Genomic DNA, 22,940 nt, shown 5'->3' on the forward strand with positions numbered 1-22,940 from the left:
ATTGAATTGCCTGTCTTTCAAGGGGAAGGGGTAGAGAGGGAGGGAGCTAAAGAAGTTGGAACTCAAAGTGTTAGGACCAAATGTAATGTTCTTACCACTGGGTAACAAGAAACACAGGTTAAGGGGTCAAGAAAGCTATCCGGCCCTACAGGACAAAAGAGAAGACAGAGACAAGGGCAGGGAGGGAGGATAGAGGAGAGAGCAGATAGGTCACAGGGGCAATAAGAATGCTTGGGTTTGGGGGGGGGGAGGGGATAAAAGGGGAGAAAATTTGTAACCCAAGATTGTGAGAAAATAAATGTTAAAAGTTTAATAAAAAAAAAAAAGAATCAGCCCTACTTAAAGCTTATGTGCACTCTCCCAACATTGGCACAGTCACACATGCGGACAAAGGTCCTTTGCTAGTGTTTTCCCTCCACCATGCCCTGGAATTCAGCTCCTTTGGTCCCCCACTGCTGTTAAAATGGTGACTGTCACACAAATGTAACGAAGCCATTTCACCTCAGCGGGTTGTGATAATGCATACATACCTCCTGAAGAATCAGAGTGTCTTTGTTTTCTCGATCCTGGAGCTGTATAACAAATAGTCTGATGGATTGCAAGCTTCACATATCTATTTTTTGACATGATGAATCTTCCTCGTTATCTTTTGATTTAAAAGGGAAAGGATCGTAGCTTTGCTGGTTGAGCAGGTAGCTCTTCTGACAACAGGACTTTAGCTGGAAAACAGATCTGTTTCGCTGGCTTAGGGAGTTTAGTGAGGTGAATAATTTAGTCTGAGGGAGTGATATGTCGAGAGAAGAAATTTAAGTAAGGGTTTAAAGAATGCAGATAATTTAGTGCCCTCATGATGGTTAATTTAAATGGATACAAGAAATGCATGAGATCCATATTATCATTTTCTCTGGTGCATTGCGGAGCACACAGATCACTGCAGCATGACAGAATTGATGATTGTTCTAATTTTTCCTTAAGACATTTAAATATAGTAACTTCTAGTGACTCCCAGATATTGAATTTGATTTGGGTTCATATGTACTCAAATTAGAGGTCAGAGATACATTCCGATTCAGAATACTCCCTGAAAAGACCAAGTAGTTTTGCTATTAATTAACTCTTGCAAATGCACATAGATCCTTGTAAATGAGAATGGAGTTAGCTGACATCTATCCCAATGGAGATCACCATCTATCTTGCACCTATATTTTTCTGTCCTTCTATATGTGCTACTGTCTTCCTCTTTCCAAACCTATTCTTTCTTCCTATTGGGCAATGAGGTGGGAATGGACTTGGAGTAAGGAGGATTGAGTTTAAATCCTCTCTCATACACTTGCTAGTTGTGTGACCTTGGGCAAGTCACTCAGTCTCGTGTGCTTCAATTTCTTCATCTAGAAAAAGGAGATAATGATAGAATCTCCTCCCTGGGTTTTTGTGAGTGAGGATCAAGTGATATAATGTATGTAAACTCACATTACAAAAACATTACATGTATTGAACTTACATTAAGCTTTGCAAACTTAGAAGCACTATATAAATGCTATTATTAACCATTAATATTAGTTGTATCTTTCAAATATTAAAGAGCTGATCCTTGAGGTTATGAGTATTAGAGCTTTAAGGGACTTTTCTGAGTGTGGTTCCTGGCAGCAAAATGATTATTCATTCAGATAAGCAATCCTTATGACTTGTTTGTTCTGCTACGTGGAAGGTACAGAGGCAGCCATGGTTTGTTGAACTCTCTGGAATTCACAAACTATATATTCTCTGCAGGCTAAAAAACCTTCTGTTCTTTGGGAGGGGGCAGTAAACAACTTGAACCCTACAACCAGGTAGAAGGGGCCTCTGCTCTCTGATTCTCCTGAAAAAACAGAGAAACTGTTCCCTCTGACACTGGAGGGAGGGGTGCAGTTGTCAGTTTCATGCCTGCTCAGAATTACTTCATATTGTTGGTCCAAACATAGCCTGTGATTTCTACTTAGTCTGATTTATATGACACCCATGTGCAGGTTATAACTGATACTTTTCTGTTTACTTTTGACTTTTTTTTTTTAGTCCAAAGAGATTTCATTTTAAGGGTATAGCCTATAATATGATCAGTATGGTACTATTATTTTCAATTTGCAGTTTTTGCTCTAAAATATTAGATGTTTAGCGCTTAAAATGCTTTTTTCTTTTTGAAAAATTGTATTTTCTTTTCAGTTCTTATTTCTCTTCCCTCTGCCATCCATTGATAAGGCAAGAAAAACAAAACCCATTATAAATACCTCTATAAATAACCAAATTCCTATATTAGCCATGTCAAAAAAAGGATGAAAGAAGGAAATAAAGGAAAGAAGAAAGAAAGAGGAAAGAAAAAGGAAGGAAAAGAAGAAAACATGCTTTAGTTTTTACTCTAAGACCATCAGCTCTCTATCTGGAGGTGTATGGCATGCTTCATGATGAGCCCTTTGGAAATGGGGCTGGTCATTGTTTTGATCAATTATTAAGCCTTTTGAAGGTGATTATTTTTACAATACTGATGTTATTGTATAAATCGTCTTCTTGGTTCTGCTCACCTTACTTTGCATCATTTCATGCAAGTCTTGCTAGGTTTTTCTGACATCATCCCCTTCATCATTTCTTAAAGCACAACAGCATTCCATCACATTTATATACCATGACTTGTTCGTCTATTCCCCAGCTGATAGCCATTTCCTCATTTTCCTTTTCCTTGCCACTACCAAAAAGACCTACTATAAATATTTTCTGCATATTTCTCTTTTTCTCTTTCTTTGATCTTTTTGGAGTATAGACTTAGTAGCAGTATGTAACAGAAAGGACCCTGCCATATACAGGAGGACCTACTGTACAAGTTCTTAGATCTGCTTTTCTAGGAGGAAAGCAACTTTTGAGGGGTCAACAATCACTTTAATCAAGCACATGTATCATTCACTTGGTTCAGGGGAAAAAGTCAGCACCCTGACCTTCAGAGAAAATAGAGAATCAAAGATCAACCTACAGATAGGGCTCCCAACTGTCTGACATAAACAATACATACATCACAGATGAGCAGACAGATCCAACTGTCTGACCATACATACATAGTTACCAGAGAGTGAAGCACCAACTTCTGGTTTTCAAAGCCTGGAGCTCCTTTATGGCTGCCCAAAGTTTCATCTGGCCAAACAAACACTTCCAATGAGTAAGCTCCCGAAGTAAAACCTCACCTCAGTGTATTTATACACTTTTCAGAGCTAGAGGGCATCCACAATCCTAGAGAACCAGTGCCTCATTAGAAAATTAACAAAATGTGTGGGCCTCCCCTAATCAAGCTTCCCTAAATGGGCAGGCCCATTAATGGGTGGGGAAGATCTTTAACTCTCATAATTACCATTACACAGTATTGTTGGGTAAAAAAGATATATACAGTTTAATACCTCTTGAGATATAATTCCAAACTGCTTTGTAGAATGGGTGGACTAGTTCACAGCTCCACCAGTAGAGCCTTAGTGTACCTCTTTTCCCACAGACCCTCTTGCATTTGTCCTTGATCTTTTTGGTTCTCTTAGACAATTTGATGGATGTGAAGTGGAACCTCAGAGTTTTCAAATTGGTAGTTTTCTAATTCTTAGTAGTCTAGAGCAGGAGTATCAAACACATGGCCTACAGGCCAGATTAAAATGTAACTGGGAAATGTTGAACAAAATAAGTAAAAATACCACACAGACACATGCACACACACACGTATACATATATGTGTGTGTGTATAAAATGCTAATATGTGATTTTCTGAGAAAATATGTGGTTTGCAGCAATCCGTATGTATGATTTAGTGGCTCCTGTTTTGCTTTGCTTTTGAGTTTGGCATCACTGATTTACAGCACTTTTTCATATGACTACGGATAGCTTGGATTTCTTCCTCTGAAGATTGCCTGTTCATGTACTTTGACCATGTATCAATTGGAAAAGAGTTCTTATTTTTATACATTTGGCTAAGTTTCCCATGTATTTGAGAATTGAGATCTTTATCAGAGAAATTTGCTACAAAGATTTCTTTCTGTTTCTACTTTTCTTCTAATTTTAGCAGCATTGGTTTTGCTGGTACAGAAACAAAATTTTATATAATGAAAATTATCCACATGACCTACTATGAACCTTTCTATTTTTAGTTTGGTTATGAACTCTTCTTCCCATATCCATATATCTGACAGGCAATTTCTTCCATGTTCTGATTTGCTGTCACTTTTTTATGTATGTATGAATCATATACCCATTTTGAGCTTATCTTGCTGCAGGGTGTGAGATGTTTCTAGCTTCTGCCAGACTACTTTAGTATTCTTTTTTCATCGAAACCTCAGCAATTTTGGACTCTCCCTTTTCCCTCATCTCCTTCATCCAATTAGTTCTTAAGTACTGTCAACTCACTTATCCGTCCCCTTTTTAAAAATCATATAACCACCACCAGAATCAGGGTTTCTTCTTACTTGGGCTCTTGTTCTAGGCTCCTAATTGACCTCTATGCCTCTAATCTCTTCCTAGTCCAATCCATACCCCAATTACTAAAATAATCTTTCTAAAGCACAGACCTGATCATCACTCTTTGCTTAAAAACCACAAGTGCCTCCCTTTTCCCTATAGGATAAAAATACATATTCCTTGGTATAGCACTCAAGGTCTCCTGCAAGGGGGTGCCAAATTACCTTTCCAGCCTTATTTCACAGTATTTTTCTATAAACATTTTATGTTCTAACCCATCTGGATTATGTTTGATTCAGTTCAACAAACATTTATTAAACACCATATGCAAAGAACAGAGAGAGAGATTTAGGAGAAATATTTTACTTGAGTTAAAAATAACTGAACTACGAGTTGTGAGAGAGAAAGGACAAAGACAGACCATGGGGTGTGCATTATCCCATGAGGGGAAAGAAAAGAGATGGTGAGGAAGAGATGGTGGGGCATTCATTTATTCCCTCCAGCTACTGGGTAACAACAGTGATCAAGGACAACTCATTTGTTGTTCAAAGCCAACAAAGAGACTGTTTGAGAGAGACTGATACGGAGGGAGAGAAAGAGCAGAGAGAGGTCAATAAACCAGCCTTAGGATAGAAAAAAGGGGCAGGAGAAAATTTTTAATTTTTAATAGACTTTTTAATAGACTTCTCTATACACTCTGGATGGCTGACAATGTCCCTTTAAACGTATGAGCAGAGGATTGTTTTTTAGGGACATAAACAAGTGCAAATAAAACCCTGAAGTGTGAGTATATCTGTCAAGGCTGCAGTGGGAATTAGAAGGCATAGACAGGTAGAGTTCAAAGCCGGCATAGGCTGAAGATTATCCAAGCATGAGCTGTTAACCCCCATCCTGATGAACGTTCTGGTACTGACTTCAGAGAGGCTTTGGAACTTGCATCCTTTTGTTAATCTCTGCCCTGCTTTCTGTGGATTTCTTTGTGTATTTTCTCTGAATTGTTGTTTACTCCAAACTTGCCTTTCCTCCCTTTAAAAAAATATAAGTATTTTATTAAAAATTAACATCAATTCAACCAGTTTACGGTTGCTTAGTCAGTCTTTACATTTAAATTAATTTCAGTGTATAAAGTTTAACAGTTTTTTGTCTCTCCAAGTTCCCATTAGGATTCTTTGTCTATTCATTCTCATTCTTTTTTTTACTCATCTGAGCATAGTTATTGTGTCCTGTTGCACTCTCTTCTTTTCAGTTTACATTATTTCACAGAATTCTTTTTAGATGTCTGCATTCTTTATGTTTAACTGTCTTAACTGTGCATTATAGCATTCCATCACATTCATATTTGCTTTTATCTCACCTCTCATTAGTCTGCACAGGAATCTCTGTTGAGGAACTTTCTTTACCAATAAAAATTAGCATCTACTCTGAAACTTGCTCTTAGAGCATTATTTAAGGAACTGAGAGGTTGTGAGTTATCCAGGATTACATCTGAATCTTGGTTTTCTTGGTTTTGAGGTCAATGGTCTACTACTTTAATGTCCTGCTTCTCATTACATGAATTTTCTCACCTATCATTGGCCATTTAGGATTTAGCTTTTTACAATGACATACTTTGCTACTATGAACAGCTTTGAACAAATAACTATTTTTGTTTGCCTCTCCTTTTTTCAATTCAATTTAATTTTTTTGTTACATTTTAAATTCTGAACTGTTTCCCTCCTTCCTCACCATGCACTAAAGAATGCCTCCATATAACACAGATATGTATATATATGTTACGTGTAATATATAATATATATACACATGTATGATATATATGTAAAATCATGCTACATATATTTCTTTTTATCAGTTTTTTTCTCTGGAGGTGGATACCATCTTCCTTCATAGGTTCTTTGTAGTTGATTTGAATATTTATAATACTCGGAATAGCTTAGTCATTCCCATTTAGTCTTTGAACAATATTGCTGTTACTGTATACAATGTTCTCTTGGTTCTGCTTATTTCACTCTTCATTATTTCATCCAAGTCTGTTCATGTTTTCTCAAGAGCATTGAGCTCATCATTTCTTACAGCACAGTTACATTCCATAGCAATTATATATTGAAACCTGTTTAGCCATTCCCCATTGATGGGCATCTTCTTAATTTCCAGTTCTTTGCTACTATAAATATTTTAGAACATGTAGTTCTTTTCTTTTTCCCCTGATCTCCTTGGGAAACAGACCTAATAGTGGTATTGTTGGGTCAAAAGGCATACAGTTTTATAACTCTTGAGCATAATTCCAAATTGCTCTCCAGAATAGTTGGATCAGTTCACAGTTCCACCAGTAGGATATTATTGTCTCAATTTTTCCATATCCCCTTCAACATTTGTCATTTTTACCTTCTATCATTTTAGCCAATCTGATAGGTGTGAGATGATGCCTAAGAGTTGTTTTAACTTGCATTTCTTTAATCAATAGTAATTTAGAGCATTTTTTCATATGACTACACTGAGGCCTAGGGAAGTTGTATCTCTTCCAAAGTCACACAGGTCATAAGTGCCAGAAATAGGATTTGAAACTAACTCCTCTGATTTCAGAGCCAGTGTTCATGGCTAGGGTAGTCTAGAAATCACTTCTCTAAGTTGACAGGCACACCTACTCTGGGGGACTGGGATGGGGACCTGGGACAGATACCTGGGGTCACGTTGGACTGTTTGAGGAGGGTTACCTTCTTTCTGCCCCTCTAGTGGAATCTTCCCACTTCAGTGAGGGACAAAACAGCACAGACCATTGGCTCCAGGCAAAAAAACAAAAACTGGTATTAGGAGAATGGAGCTCTTTGGGACCTGAAAACAGAATGCTCATTAAACACTAAGTCCTTCTGATGATTGAATGTACATTTTTTTGAACCTACATTCTATTGGAAACAATATATATACAAATCAATAAATATGTAAGATATATATGTATATACATATATATATATCAATCATATACAACATTTTAAAGAGTAAATAAAAATAGACTTAGGAGGGGGTAAGGGAAGAGAATCAGTAATTGAAGAGGTCAGGATTAGCTTTGGCTAAGAGGTGGCCCTTGGGCTAAGCCTAGAAGAAAGTTAGTGATTCCAGGAGTCAGAAGTGAGAAGGGTATGTATTTTAGGCACGATGAATATCCTGTGCAGAGTCAGAGACCGGAGATGGAATATTGAGTTTCTGGAATAGCTAACAGACCTATTTGGCTGGAACACAGGGGATATGAAAGGAAGCAACATGCAATAAAACCGAGAAGGAAGAATGGGGCCAGACAGAATAGGGAGGGCATGAAATGCCAAACAGGGTGGTCACTAGTGCGTCTTGGGAAGCCAGTAGCATGGTCAGATATATTGTAGAAATGTAATTTTGGCAGCTGTGTGGATGATGGACTGGAATGAGAGGAGACCTGAGGCAAGGAGGTTAGTTAGGAGGCTATTCCAGTAGTCCAGATGAGGGAAAATCAGAGCCTAAAGGACACTGTTGTTTGTGTGAGTTGAGAACCTGGGTTATTCTGTCCCAGTCCCATTTTCTGCATGTTTTAAAAAAAGATATTTTATTTTAATTTGCATTGCTCTAATCAATGCAGATTTAGAGCATTTTTCATAGGACTATAAATTGTTTGGATTTTTTCATCAGAAGAAATGTTGGAGGGGGTGAGGAAAAATTGGTACGCTAATACCCTACTGGTGGAATTGTGAACTGATCCAACCATTTTGGAAAACAATCTGGAATTATGCCTAAGGAATTCTGAAACTGCCTGTACACTTTGACCCAGCAATACCACTACTAGGTTTATTTCCAAAGATGATTGGATGATCATTCCAAAGATGAAAAGAACCTGTATGTTCTGAAATATTTATAGCAGCTGTCTTTGTGGCGGCAAGGAACTGGAAACTGAGGGAATTCCCATCAATTGGGGAATAGCTGAACAAGTTGTGGTTTATGATTGTGGTGGAATACTACTGTGCTATAAAGATGAGCTTGTTGATCTTAGAAAAACAATGGATAGACTTGCATGAAATAATGAAGAGTGAAATGGGCAGAACCAAGAAAACACTGTATACAGTAACAGCAACATTGTTTTAAGAACAGCTTTGAGGGAATCAGTCATTTTGATTATTATAAATACCCAAGTGAACTACAAGGGACAGATGAAGGAAGATGCTGTCTGCATCCAGAGAAAGAACTGAAGAATAGAAGTATGTATAGAATGATTTTACATATATATATATATATATATATACACATATATATACATATTTGTGTCTCATGGTAAACTTCTCTAGGGCTGGGGGGTGGGGCGGAGAAAGGAAAAAAGATACTTTGTTATATGTTTAAAGGGAACAGTAAGTTGAACTTACTAGATTTGCAACTTCATCATCTTTTTTTTCCATTCGCTACATTTTGCTTGTTTTATTTCATAAATTAAAATTAAATAAAACATTTTGAAAGGTTTTATTGTAAAAGTTTTTTTACATTACAATCATTTCCCAACATACCCCCCCACCCCCAACTCCACCACATGCAACTTTCCCTTGGGTTACCTTAATTAACGACTACAGAAAAACAAGTAAATAAACCAACAACATAAGGACCATAGACTGAGAACTGGAAGGGAACTCAAAGGTCGTCCTCGCCAAAGCCCTTATTTATAGATGAGGAAACTGAGGCTCGAGGCTCAAAGTCACAAAGACAGTGAGCATCAGAAGCTCGATTCTCTGACTGAACCAGTGCTCTTTCCACTGTATCTTTGACGTGTCAACAGAAAGGAGGCGAATGTTTCATCCAGTTTTTTAGGACCATAGAAATTAATTTGAGTTTGGCTGCCATTTGGTGATGTGTTCATTTGAACGGTGAGGACTGTATACATTGTTCTCTTGTTGGACTTCCCAAATCTATCTTTCTCTTCTGGGGCCTCTGTCTTCAATCAATATCATTACAGAGATTACTGGATAGACCTCCTCACCCTGCCATATTCATCTGCCATGCCAGCCCCTTTCTCTCTTTGGTGACTTCCTCCGAGAATGTCCATTTTGAAGAAGTCAGACTAGTCATTCTTCATTCTGTGCCTAGCGATGCTTCTGACCCTGGATACCTTCATCCCTGTCCTTCCTCCCACCCCTGTTCAGTTCTTTTTTCTGTGTTTCTTCCTCCCATCAGCAAAGCTCCTTGAAGGCAAAGACTCTTTTTATTTCTGTTTGTATTTGTATTTCCAATAATTACTCAGTGCTGATGGAGCCACATTGATTAGTGATAAGGACATGATCCTAGAGAGATGGGCTGAACACTTCCATTGTATTCTCAACAGACTATCATCGATCAATGCTGAGGCCATTGACTGTTTACCTCAGGTTGAAGTCAATCCCTCCTTACCTGAACTTCCAACTGAAGAAGAGGTTTTGAGGGCCATTAGGCTCCTTTCATGTGACAAAGCACCTGGTGCTCATTCTATTCCAGCTGAGATCTACAAGGTCTACAAGATCGTACAAAAACTGACTGAGATTTTCCAGGTTATATGGCAAGAGGAAGTTATCCCCCAGGAGTTCAAGGATGCCTCCATTGTCTGTCTCTATAAAGGTAAAGCGAATAGATATTCCTGCGACAATCACAGGGGGGTCTCTCTCTTCATCACTGCTGGCAAGATTCTTGCAAGAGTCCTCCTTAATAGACTGATCCTTCACCTGGAAGATGGTCATGTATCTGAGAACCAGTGTGGCTTCAGAAAGGGCCAAGGAACAGTCAATATGGTGTTTGCTGCCCGACAACTCCATGATAAATGTCAGGAGCAGAACAGAGGTCTGTACACAACGTGTGACATTGTTAGTCTTGAGGGCTTATGGAAAGTTATGTCAAAATTTGGTTGCCTAGAGAAGTTCATCAGTATTGCGCATCAATTTCATGTTGGCATGTTTGCCTGGGTTTTGGAGAGTGGACAAAGCTCTTGTGCCTTCCCAGTCACCAGTGGAGTGAAACAGGGCTGTGTGCTTGCTCCCATGCTTTTTAGCATGATGTTTTCAGCCATGTTGTCAAATGTTTTCACTGAGGATGAACACGACATCAAGGTCAACCACCATAGTGATGGTAAGTTCTTCAGTTTGAAAAGGCTATAAGCCAAAACCAAAGTGGAGGGAGTGTTGGTGCATGATTTTCTGTTTGCAGATGATTGTGCACTCAATGCAGCCTCTGAAGCTGAGATGCAACAAAGTATGGATCAGTTCTCTGCTGCCTGTGCTCATTTTGGCCTAACAATTAACACCAAGAAAACACAGGTGCTCCATCAGCCACCAGCACACCATCCATACTTGAAACCATTGATTACAACAAATGGAGAAGTTTTGAATGCTGTGGATAAGTTCACTTACCTTAGTAGTGTACCTTCCAGGGATGGACACATTGACAATGAAGTTGATGCATGCGTTGCCAGAGCTAACTCAGTGTTTGGGAGACTGAAGAAAAGTTTGGGAGAGAAGAGGTATTAGACTGACTACCAAACTGAAGGTCTACAGAGCTGTTGTGCTGACCTCATTGTTGTATGCCTGTGAAACATGGATGGTTTACCAGCGCCATGCCAAGAAACCAAATCGCTTCCATTTGAACTGTCTTAGGAAGATTCTGAGGATCACCTGGCAGGATAAGGTACCAGACACTGAAGTCCTTGCTCGGGTGAACTGCCAAGCATTCAAACTATGCTTCAGAGAGTGCAACTCTGATGGGCTGGCCATGTTGTTTGAATGCAAAATACACGCTTTCCAAAAATACTATTTTATGGAGAATTCACATGGGGCAGGCGATCACATGGTGGTCAGAAGAAGCGATACAAGGACACTCTCAAGGTCTCTCTCAAGAACTTTGGATTTGACTGTGCCAAATGGGAGACACTGGCACAGGACCGCTCAGCATGATGTGCCCACATCAGAAACGGTGCTGTGTTACATGAGCAAAGCAGAATTGAGACAGCACAAAGTAAAATGTGGGATGCGCAAATTTTGAGTATCTACCCCAAAAATTCATACGGAGTATTACAGATTGTAATCTACCCACGTCTTCTTATCTTTTGTGACTGTTGTCTATATCCTTCCATAAGTACATCGTGGAGGCTCTGCTTGTCCTCACCCTAGAATATTATTATATTACAGACCAATTATGTTAAAGACAAATGATAAGTGAGAGAGTGGCAATAATAGAAGAGGCAATCTTCTGAAGTGTACCCTAGTCTAGAACCTGAGCTAGTAGCTGCCCTCTGGGAACGCAGTTCCACCGAGTGCAAATTGGATGAAGCAGCTGAGAGAGGGTGTCACACATAAATGAACTGATACAAAATGAAGAACCAGAAAACAAAGTACACAATGACTATGATGATATAAATAGAAACAACAACAACAACAATAAAATTGAAACTGAATGCTGTTTAGTTATAATGATTAAGTTTGTCCCCAGAGAGGAGAGGAGGAAATGGACCTCTTCCCCTTTATGGAAAAGGGGGACTGTGGGTTTGGAATATTGCCATCAGACTGAGTTGATACATTTGGTTATTTACATTGTCCTTCTTTGTCACAAAGGATGGCTCTTGGGGTTCGGGAGGACTTTCTGGGATCTTGGGATTTTGTGAAATGGTGAAATGAAAGTGACTTGGAAATCAAGGTGACTTTTTTTAAAGTAACTGAAGGAATTTTATTTATTTATTTTTACAAAAAGATTTTTAAAAAATCCTTTTTAAGACTCTCATATTTGGAAAGATCACAGGGATAATGATTCTTTACTGGCAATTAATCCCTGCCGTTTAACACGGTGTCTGGCATTTAATAAGTGTTTAATGCCTGACTGAACTAATCCAGCCCTGGACATCATTCCCAGTGCTGTCTCTAACCACCCTCTCTCCATTCCCCCCTCATTTTCTTTTAAGGACAGCTTGATCTTTAATCTAAGTGTCAATCACATTTTTAACGTCTCGGTAGTACTGTCTTTCTAATCAGTTTCATTTTTTTCCACAACAAAGAGGAGATGGCTGTTCTGAACTCTTTTCTCCAGCAGATTTGAATGCAGCACAGTGAGGCAGACCAGACACCAGCCAGTGGCAGTCCCAAAGCCAGAGAAGCCTTTTGTTGGAGATAGTAGCAGCCTGCACAATGAATGTAGGCGGAAACTTCACGAGATCGCTACCCTGAGGCTTGCTTCCTTTGACTTCTTCCAAATTATTATAACTATTTAGTTAAACATTCTAACCCACAAACATATTAAAAACAAACGCATAATCTTTTCGAAATATTATGCCCCAGAAACAATTAATTCCTGGAATCAGGAAAAATCTACCAAGACACAAACAGTACTCCAACCTCAAACCCTCATAGGGTCAAAGAATGCAGGACTGACCAGTTTGTCTCTGCTAACGAAATTCGATCTACGAGTTGCTTACCTATTGTTTATCGAGCTGATTTTGCTAAACTGTAAGGTGCACCGCCGGTGGGCTCAGATCACACACGGTCTCCAGTGTTAACCTCCAAGATTGATGCGCGCACAAAATGGCATTTTTTGGACGGTTGATTGCCAACAAAATAATAATGAAAGCCTTCAAATCGATATCTTTACCACCTGAGCTAGCTTCTACAACCCTGGGAGTGTATGCGTGTGTGGAACAATCATGGGTGGAGCAATCTCTCTCTCTCTGCCTCCTGCCCTCCACCCCCCCATCTCTGGTGTAGAACAATTGTGGGGGCAGCAGCCGTTGAATAAACCAAGAAACGCAGAATTAAGGATGGATGTAAAGCTCTTTGAGAGGCTTTCAGCGCTCGGTAAATGCCGGCTGTGGTTCATGTCGTCATTATTGTCATCACGACTGCTGGTTGCTGCTGCGAATGAGCAGCAGCGCGATGGAGATGAGGCAGGTGGTCCTCCCGGCGCACGCTGCGTGACCACAGGTAGAGACAAGGCAGGCGTGGGCATGCTGCTGCATCCTCCCGTGGTCTCCTGCTGCCATCTGCTGGCACCTGCTCTACTGGACCTTGATGCATTCCCCCGGCCTAGAAAAGCGGCCGGAGCTGCTGAGGACAGGACGGCTACCCTGGCTGCATCGGCGAGGGCTGCACTCCATTTTGGTTCCTTCCTAAATTCCTTGCTAACTTCTCCTTTGGACTCTCAGCTCCGCAGGAGTTTGTGGCTGTGTGCAGGGGCCTCCACCCGGGCTGTGACCAGTGGTGAGGGGAGAAAGAGTTGCAAGTCATTGCGGCGGCTTAGACATCGTGACCGTGACGTTAGCCATGATACAACTCCTTATGGTACCCAGCCCATTGGAGCCTGGATTACTACTTTGACCCAGGGCAGGATAAAAAGACCCTAAGCTGTTCTCCTCAGCCTCCTGTTAGCTATGAGTGTGGCACTATTGGCTGGACCTGGGGTAGTGGTGGGAACGAGTTTGAACCCCTTCCAGGACTCCCAGGGTCCCTCCTCTGCTTCTTTTTCCTAGGGATTGGGGTCTGGGATTAGAACTTTTATCCCTGTCCTCGCTTCTATTTCCTCTTTCCTCAGTCAACCGACATGCATTTATTAAATGTTTACTGTATACCAGGCCTTGGGAGTGAAAATACAAAAACTGAAACAATCCCTCCTGGTAAGGAGCTTTCTGTTTCCAAATGGGAACCATTTCCCAGAGACTCGGTACTTAGAATCATAGGCTGATCGATTTACAGCTAGAAGGGTCACTTAAACTTACCTAGTTTGATTCATTTTTCCCATTTTACAGGTGAACAAAACAAGGTCTGGAAAGGGAAAGGGATATGCCCAAGATCAGAGTCAATAAACATTTACAGCTGACGTAAAGAAAGGCAAAAGATTGTCCCTATCCTCAAAGAGTTTATAATCTTAAGGGGGAAGAAAACATGCAAAAGGAAGCTGAAAAGGGAGGGGAGGAAGGCAGTGTGTGTGTGTGTGTGTGTGTGTGTGTGTGTGTGTGTGTGTGTGTTTTGTTATCTCTATTCTGCCCTCCAATCAAAAAGGATCTCAGACACAGAGGATCCTGACAAGGCATGAGTCCCAGGTCTGATGTGATGTTGCAGGATGAGAGGGTTCCTGGGGACATGATAGAGAAATGTCCAGCAGTGGGAAATGAAGGCACTAGTTAGCTAGTACGTACCAGGGTCAGGATTTGAACCTCTAACTGCAAATCCACAAAGTCTCTCATAGTATGTTGTTATGGTTAGTCTTTGGACACAGTGACCTGCCCTCCCACGAAGGAGGGTGCTGGTGCATTCCCGGTAGTGGCCGTTCATTAGAACTGTATCTCTATACCTTTTTCATGTTAGGTGGTTAGGTGATTCAGTGTATCTAGCACTGGGCCTAGAGTCTGGGAGACAGGAGTTCCATCTCCCTCTCCCGCTCATATTTACTAGCTATGTGACCTTGGGCAAGTCAGTTTACCTTTGTTTGTCTTGGTTTCTTCAGCTGTGAAATGGAGATAATAGTATGACCCAACTCCCAAGGTTGTTGTGGAAATCAAAAGAAATGACATATGTAGAACACTTAGCCCAGGGCCTTGCAGATAGTAGGAGCTGTACACATGTTTGTTCTCTTCCTGTTATGTCTGGATGAGGCTTTTCTCGTGTGGGGTGATCTGACTTCCGAAATGCTGTTTGGGAGTTGGGAAGATGGGTGATGGTAGTTTCTCAGAATGCATTCCTCCTGCAAAGTAAAAGGACTTTAGCTGTTGTTGCTGTTGCTGACTTGTTTCAGTCCTGTTGGACTCTTCATGACCCCATCTGGGGTTTTCTTGGCAAAGATACTAGAGTGGTTTGCCATTTTCCTCTTCAGCTTCTTTTACAGATGAGGAAACTGAGGCAAATAGGGTTAAGTGACTTGCCCAAAGTCACACAGCTTGCATGTGTCAGAGGTCAGATCTGAATTCAAGATCAATCTTCCTCACTTTAGGTGTGGTACTTTACGCAATAGCTGCCCCCAAGAAGGATCTGTGTCTCCACTATTTTCTATTGGAGTACAATTGTTACAGATATTAAGATTAGACAGAATTTCATTATGGATAGTGATTACTTGAAGAAAAAAAAAAAGCCTTAATTTTTTTTTTACATTGTTTTTTAGTTTTCACATTCTCTGTTACTATAGGATATTCCACTTTTTAAACTTTTATAAAGTAAAAGTCGCAACTGTTATTTAAATAACAAAATCAAGGATGGTTGTATTTCAGAAAACTAACCTACCTAACCTGGGTTTCAACTACCTTTTCAGCCTTTTGGGAAGTTTCTCTCCCTCTAAAACTCTGGGAATCAGCCTGTCTTTCTTCATTCACCAGATCATCTCTTATTTCTTTGTCCTTGCACTGACTGGCTCCCATGCCTGGAATACATTTCTTTCTTGCCTCTACTTCAAGAGGTCCCTCTCCTTCTTTGAAATGTGACTTAGGCACCTTCTTCTGCCCTCAGACCCCTGCCTCCCTCCCAAATTCCCTTGTATTTAACTACTTTGTGGGTGTATAAGTGTAAATACGTAAATGCACATGCACATACATATATGTATCAGCTTTATATCTGTGATGAATATATTTTTATACATATTTGTCCTTTCCCCTTCCTGCCATTAGATTGTAAAGTCATTTCAAGTAGGATCATTTCATTCTTTCTCCTTTATCCCCAGCACCCAGCTATAGTGCTTGGAGCAAAGTAGATGCTTAATAACACTTTATGAGTAATCTATTGATTGATTGGTCAACCATGCAGCATTTATCCAGTGCCCACTATACATCTGGTACAGTTCAGTTAAATCCTTTAGATGTGTGGAAAAGGAAATAGATTTGAAAACCTGCTTTGCAGAGGGTTCACCTAGAAGAGTTAGCTTATGCTGCCATCTGGTGGATCAGCTTGGAAATGGATGATGATAATTAGGATTAGAACTTCAGAACTGGAAGCTTTGAGAGATAATTGGATCAAACCTCCTCATTTTACAGAGAAGGAAACTGAGGCCCAGAGAACTTACTTCACTCATCCAAGGTCACACAGCTAGTAAGCAGCTGAGTCAAGAGTTGAAGCCAGGTTCTCTGAGTCCAAATCTAGCATATCTTCCACTGTGCTTCACAAGTACTCTGTGGGTGTTGTTATCCCCAGGTAGTATACCCATTTTACAGATGAGAGAATTAAGGACAAGAATTAAATGTTTTCTGCATGCCAGATAATGTACCAGGTTTTGGAATACTAAGATAAAAATGAAAAACATTCATAGGATCTTAGATCTGGAGCTTGAGGGGGAACCTTAGAGACCATGTAGTCCATAATTCATTCTATGTCTGAGGAAATTGAGACCTAGGGATGTTAAGTTGCTTCAGTCAGACCTGAGTAAGGTGCCATCATGGGGCACTGAATACTTGGGAGAGAGAAACTTACCAATTGTGTAACCTTGAGCAAGTCACTTAACCCTGTTTGCCTCAGTTTCCTAATTTGTAAAATGACCTGGAGAAGGAAATAACAACTCAGTATCTTTGCCAAGAAAACCTCAAATGTGGACAGGAAGAATTCAATGTGATTGAAAATGATTGAACACATGCAATGCCTCATAAGTTTGCCAAGGAGGGGCCTCTACTAGAATGTAATGTGCCTCCACAACAGGATTTAAACTCAGGTGTGGCTCCATGATACTTTCCATTATATTAAGTTACCTCCTTTCTACCCTTCTCTTAATATGTATCTTATATTTTTAAAAGCATTTTCCCTTTCATTTTGGCTAAATCTCTTGAGAAAGGCATCTATGATCAGCTCCTCCATTTCCCTCTCACTTGATCCCAAGCCCTCTGTAATCTGACTTTTGCAATTGAAATGGCTCTCCCCAAAGTTTCCAGTGATCTCTTAATGGCCAGATCTATTGGGTTTTTTCAATTCTCTTGCACCTTGTCCTCTCCTGGATACTCTGTCCTCCCTAGGTTTCTGTGATACTGCTTACTCCTGACTTCTCCTTCATAGACTCCTTTACTGGTTCTTTGTTCATGTCATGCCCGCTAACCTTGAGTATCCCTTTAGGTGCTATCTCAGGACATCTTCCCTTTTCTCTCTATACTGTTCGTATAGATCTCAGCAGCTCCCATAAATTCAATTATCATCTCTATGTAGGATGATTCCCAGATGAAGAAATTTAGTCCTAGTGTCTGATGAGTTTCAGTATCATATCTCCAACTCCCTCTTGGATATTTCAAGCTAGATGTCCTATAGATATCTTCAGCTTAACAAGGTCCAAAACAGAATCCACTATCTCTGCCCCTCCTGCCCAACTTTCTTTCTTTCTGAATTCCCCATGTTCTGTCCATGGTACTGCCACTCTTCCAGTGACATAGGGTTGCACCCTTGGTGTTATCTGGACTTCTCACTTGGGAACCTCTCATCCTCCCTACCTACTCTGTTGACAAATCTTGTTTGTTTCTACTTTCCCAATATCTTGTATGTATAATCCTCTTTCTCTACACACATAGGCACAACTCCATTCAGTCCCTAGATTACTGCAGCAGTTTTCTAGCATGTCTTTTTGCCTTAGGTCTCTTCCCCACTCCGGTTATCCTCCATTTAGCTGTCAAGGAGATTTATCTAAAGTATAAGTGGTGACCAAGTTCCCTTGTTCAGTAAACACCAGTGATTCCCTATCACTTCCAGGATTAAATATGAAGTCCTTTGGCATTTAAAACTTTTCACAATCTGGCCTCTCTCTCTTTCCAGTCTTATTCCCCTCTACACATTGACCTATTTGTAGTTCCTCAAACACAACACTCCATGTCCCACCTCCATGCCTTTGCACCAGCTCTCCTCCTTGACTGGAAGGCTCTACCTTGTCATCTCTGCCTCTTAGCTGCCCTGTGCTCATCTCATCGCTCATCTCAAATCCCATCTGCAGGAGGCTTTTATACCTTTTCTCTCCCCTCCCCTCCTCCCTCAGCTTCTAATGCCTCTCCCTTCCAGATTACCTTCATCTACACTGTGAATATTCTCTGTGTACCTAGATATTTACATATTGTCTCTATTATATTGAAGGCCCAAATGAAGGATAGGAGTGTTGGTTTTTATTTTTTTACCTTTCTTTGTATCTCTAATGCTTAGTGAAGTCTTGTCAGGCACATAATAAAGGCTTAATGCTGGCTGACTGACTTATTACTTAATTGGATCCTCAGACTAGCTCTGTAAGACTGGCAGGGCTGATGTCATTCCTCCCCTCCCCATTCTCTCATTTAAAAAAAATTAGATCTATGATTTTCTTGGTATAGGAAACTTCCTCTCCCCATCTAGATCTGCATCAGCCCTGTAATTTATAGTTTTATAGAGTTTTCTGGGGGCACAGGGTCATACAGCCAATATACGTCATGGACATATTTTGAACTCAGGTCTTCCAAACTCTGAGGGCAGCCCTCTGTCCACTTAGAACCTTTGCTTCCTAGGTCACTGTTCTTTCCATGAATTCTGAACTGGTTGCAAAAATAGAAGATTTGATTTGTTTTATATATGGACCAGGAGGTTTATGCCCTTTGGAACATATGTGCTATGCTAAGTCCTACTAACATATCTGTGATTTATTTTTGTATTTCACATAAGCTTAAAAAGAAGCAAACATTGATTTTTCTTGGTTACGTTGGAGGGTGCATTCGTAGGGAAAATATTTTTGAATTATTTTACTAACGATGTCTTAGGAAAGTTCTTGTTTCTCTCCCCCTCCTCTTCCATTCTTATGGTTAGTGAAACATTTAAGCAGCTTGATAAATATGACATGATTTTGGGAAGAGGAGAACACAAACAAATTAGGGGAATCAAGGAAGACTTCTTGTAGGAGGTAATACCTGAACTAGACCTTGAAGGAAGCTAAGGGTTCTAAGAGGAGAGGGAAGAGAAAGGACATTCCAAGCATATCAGAGAGCCTATGCAAAGGCATGGTGGTGGGAAGTGAAATCTCCCTTCCATCTTTCAGCCTCTGTCACACAGTAGAGACCCACAGTTCACAACATCCATGACTAGGATTTCTCAGCTAGAGAAACAAACACCATAAAATATCAACAAAAAATATTCAAATGTGGCTTTTCTCACAGATGGCAATTATTCAGCAATTGGCAAATGGATGAAAGTTAGGTCCTACGGGCCAACTGCTGGGCCAACTCCCGAAGCCTCATGTGCTCCAGGCATGACCGCAGAGGGACGGAGGTTTGCCTGGTAGAGGTTCTCCTAGGTAACATTTTCAAACAGAGTTCCTTATAAGCCCCACCGCTAATTAGAACTAAGCAAAGACTCCTTTAAATACCCAAAGGGAAAACTGGCAGCAGGCCACTTGATCTGTGAAATGTGTTAGCCTCAAGCAGAGAGAAAACACACTGATAACTCTTGGATGCATTTCTGTTTATTTTCCTCATAGTTTAGTGTCTGTTTAAAAGAATGCACAAGCTGTTGGCTTTGTACGGTTAGTCGTCCTTCTATTCCCCCTTGAATAAATCCACTGCCAGTTAGCTGTGCTGGGCAGTTCTGGAATGGGCTACACTTGGGTGCTCTGTGTGCGCTTCAGTCTGGGCTGAAATAGTCTCAGGAAGCTTGTCTCATTTGAATACTGAAACAGAAGTAGTCTAAGGCTTTCTTGACCTGATCCAATAACCAGGCTAGGCCCAGTCCTCTAGCCTAATTTTCATTATCCAACCTCCAGGCAAGTCCATTGTCTCAAGTGGAAGGAAGCCAAACATTAGCACAAGTCAGTATAGGGCCCAGCTTGGTGCTGAAGCTGTATCCAGTGGTTTGGATGTCAAGTCTAGCTTAGCCACTTCTGCCCATGTGACCTCAGGCAAGAGAGCTAACCTCTTTGGGTCTCAGTTTCACATCTCTAAAATTAGGGGTTTGGGTTAAAGTCCTTTCCAGCTCTACATCCATGATCCCATGGGACAGTGGAGAAGGAACTGCCCTGTTAAATGGTCTCTGTTTCCTTCAAACTATGAATGCTGAAGCTGGAAAGAATCTTAGAGACTGTCTTATAGGTGGCTAGGAGTCCAAATCCAGCCATAGATACGTACTAGCTGTATGACCTTGGGCAACTCATTTAACCTCTGTTTGCCTCAGTGTCCTCATCTGTAAAATGGGGATAATAATAGTACCTGCCTCCTAGGGTTGTTGCGAACATAATAGTTGTTCACATCACACAGTGCCAGGCACATAGTAGGCAGCTAATATTTCCCCTTATTTCCCCTTCCCCCAGCCCCCTAAACTGATCCAGAGCTCTCATTTCATACATGAAAAGACTGAGTCCCTGATTCCATGATCAAACCCACCCATTCTCTCTGCCAGGTGCCTTGAGAGGTGTGCTTGTTTTCCATTTTTTTGTCAAGGCCTTAATGATAATACCTGTGATTCACCAACCTAGATTGCAGTTAATAAGTTTCCATTTCTAGCCAGAGAGGGAAATGTATACATATTAAACCATGGGTTTCTCTCTTATCCAGAAGACCATTTAAATGAATATACCAGCAGTATAGCTTCCAGGAGTGTTAGTCATTATCCATCTACTATTTTATTGCAATACATTGATTATTCCCACCAGCCCAAAAGTACTTACTAATCAGCATGGCTTTGAAAATCAAGGTGCATGGAAAAATAGGGGATCTAAGGATATAAAATGTCGCAGAAAAGGAGGTAGTTCCAAACATGTATAGCTATAATAGCACTTATAGAATACTTTAAGATTTGCAAAATGCTTTACAAATGTTATCTCACCTGATCCTTGAAATAGGTGCAGTTATTATTTTCCTTTTACAGGTGGGGAAACTGAGGCAAATAGAGGTTAAGTGACTTGCCCAAGGTCACACAGCTGGTAAGTGTCTGAGGTTGGATTCAAACTCCTGTCTTTTTGATTCCAGACACAGGGCTCTATCCACTGTGCCACCTGGCTATTTAAGCACAGATCACAGAATGTGATGTACTATTGATCATGTTAGTGGTAGAAGTAGACAACCTCCTGACATAATCATAATTAAAAGATCCCTGGGGTTTTCTAGTATGGACCCCTTCTCAGAAGAATGTTTTTTAATGTGTAAAATAAAATGTCTAGGATTACAAAGTAAGCCAATCATATTGAAGTACAGTTGTTAAAATATTAAAAAATACCTAGTTCATAGACCCCCTCAGTGAAAGGAGCCCTGATTTAAAGGGCGTTGAAGTCTTGTTAAGTCACCACACCTGTGACTCCATACTCAGCTTCTTCTTCCAGTCTTCTAATGCCAAGCAGTATGAGGAACCAGAACAAAGATTCTGCGATGCAAGTGGTCTGGGTGAGGTGGGGAGGTGGTGAGTGCAACTGAACGGGTGGCCTACTAAAGATGAGCCTGTAGCACGCCAACCTGTCAGGAGTTTCAGTGATCAAGGTCTAGTCAGTGTGGCAATGGTGTGGATCCATGGCCAGAAAGCTTTAGAGAGTCAACTTGGTGAGTGAACCCTTGTTGCCATGTAAATCAGAAATCTGAACAGACCACCCCATTCTGACCCAATGCAAAGACTGAAAATTTGGGGAAACTGAGAATCTCAAAGGGGTTAAAACCCCCTAAATACTTAGGTTTTGGGGGGGTTGACATCAAAGTGGCATATTTTTAAACTTTGAAGTGAGTTTGAGACTTATTAACACTGACATCCTACCATCTTTCTGGTGCTTCCTCTTCCATGCCTTAAGTCTTGATTGAGTATTTCCATAATAATGAAACAGTCTTCCCCCAGCCTGCTGTATAGCCTACTGTATACAGTAAACACACCCTTGCCTATGGTAACCTGAGTTCCCCAAAACACAACTTTAGGTAAAATGCTGTGTTAGGAGGAAGTTAGTTTCAAAGCAACCATGTAATAAAATTCATAAGATAAATAGAATTATAAATTATAAAATTAATATACTGAAAAGTTTGTGAATAGCTAAAACTTGGGCTTTTATTAAAATTGGTCTTCACAGAGACCTGAGATCCTATTCGACTTGAACTGGGCAGCACTTCTAAGGGCAGAAGTAGAAACTCAACAGGTCAAGACACCAGGGACGTTGGGGCAGAGCAATGAAAGATAGTCAGAAACCAAGAAGCCAAGAATCCGGCTACATCCTGGAAGGAGAAGGGAAAAGAGGGTAAGTTCCTCCCTTGGAATCCTCCAACTTTTAGTTTAAATTCGAGCTAGAGATGATAGCTCTTGGGTGAGTCTGGATATTGTTTCTCTAAACAAGGGGCTGAAAGAGTGAAGGAAATAAAATCTATAGTCCACAACTTGGGCAGATACATTCCTTTCCCCAGGAAAATAGCAACTGCGAAGTAATGAGAGCTGGAGGTTGGGGATTCAGGAACCAAACCCCCCAGATATCCCACCCTCTCTTTTCAAGGGACTGAAGAGCAGGGCAGCCAATGGGGTAGTAATTTAGAGTAAAAGGTTTAAAAAAAATTCAAGAATTTCGTGTGTGTGTGTGTGTGTGTGTGTGTGTGTGTGTGTGTGTTCCAAAAGCAG

The 22,940-nt window shown here is 40.5% G+C and overlaps 2 long non-coding RNA genes across 5 annotated transcripts in view; one reads left to right on the plus strand and one right to left on the minus strand.

Annotated features, from left to right (window-relative positions):
• Positions 1–22,940, plus strand: part of LOC140530921 (uncharacterized) — a 466,876-nt gene that overhangs the window by 417,544 nt on the left and 26,392 nt on the right. The window lies entirely within an intron of this gene.
• On the minus strand, positions 5,109–15,567 carry LOC140532723 (uncharacterized). The gene is made up of 2 exons (XR_011976647.1): positions 14,884–15,567; positions 5,109–5,481 (listed from the first exon to the last, which is right to left on the minus strand). It is a non-coding gene; the product is annotated as an uncharacterized lncRNA (long non-coding RNA).

This window comes from Notamacropus eugenii, chromosome 3, assembly GCF_028372415.1.
Source record: "Notamacropus eugenii isolate mMacEug1 chromosome 3, mMacEug1.pri_v2, whole genome shotgun sequence".
In the NCBI taxonomy this organism is placed as follows: domain Eukaryota; kingdom Metazoa; phylum Chordata; class Mammalia; order Diprotodontia; family Macropodidae; genus Notamacropus; species Notamacropus eugenii.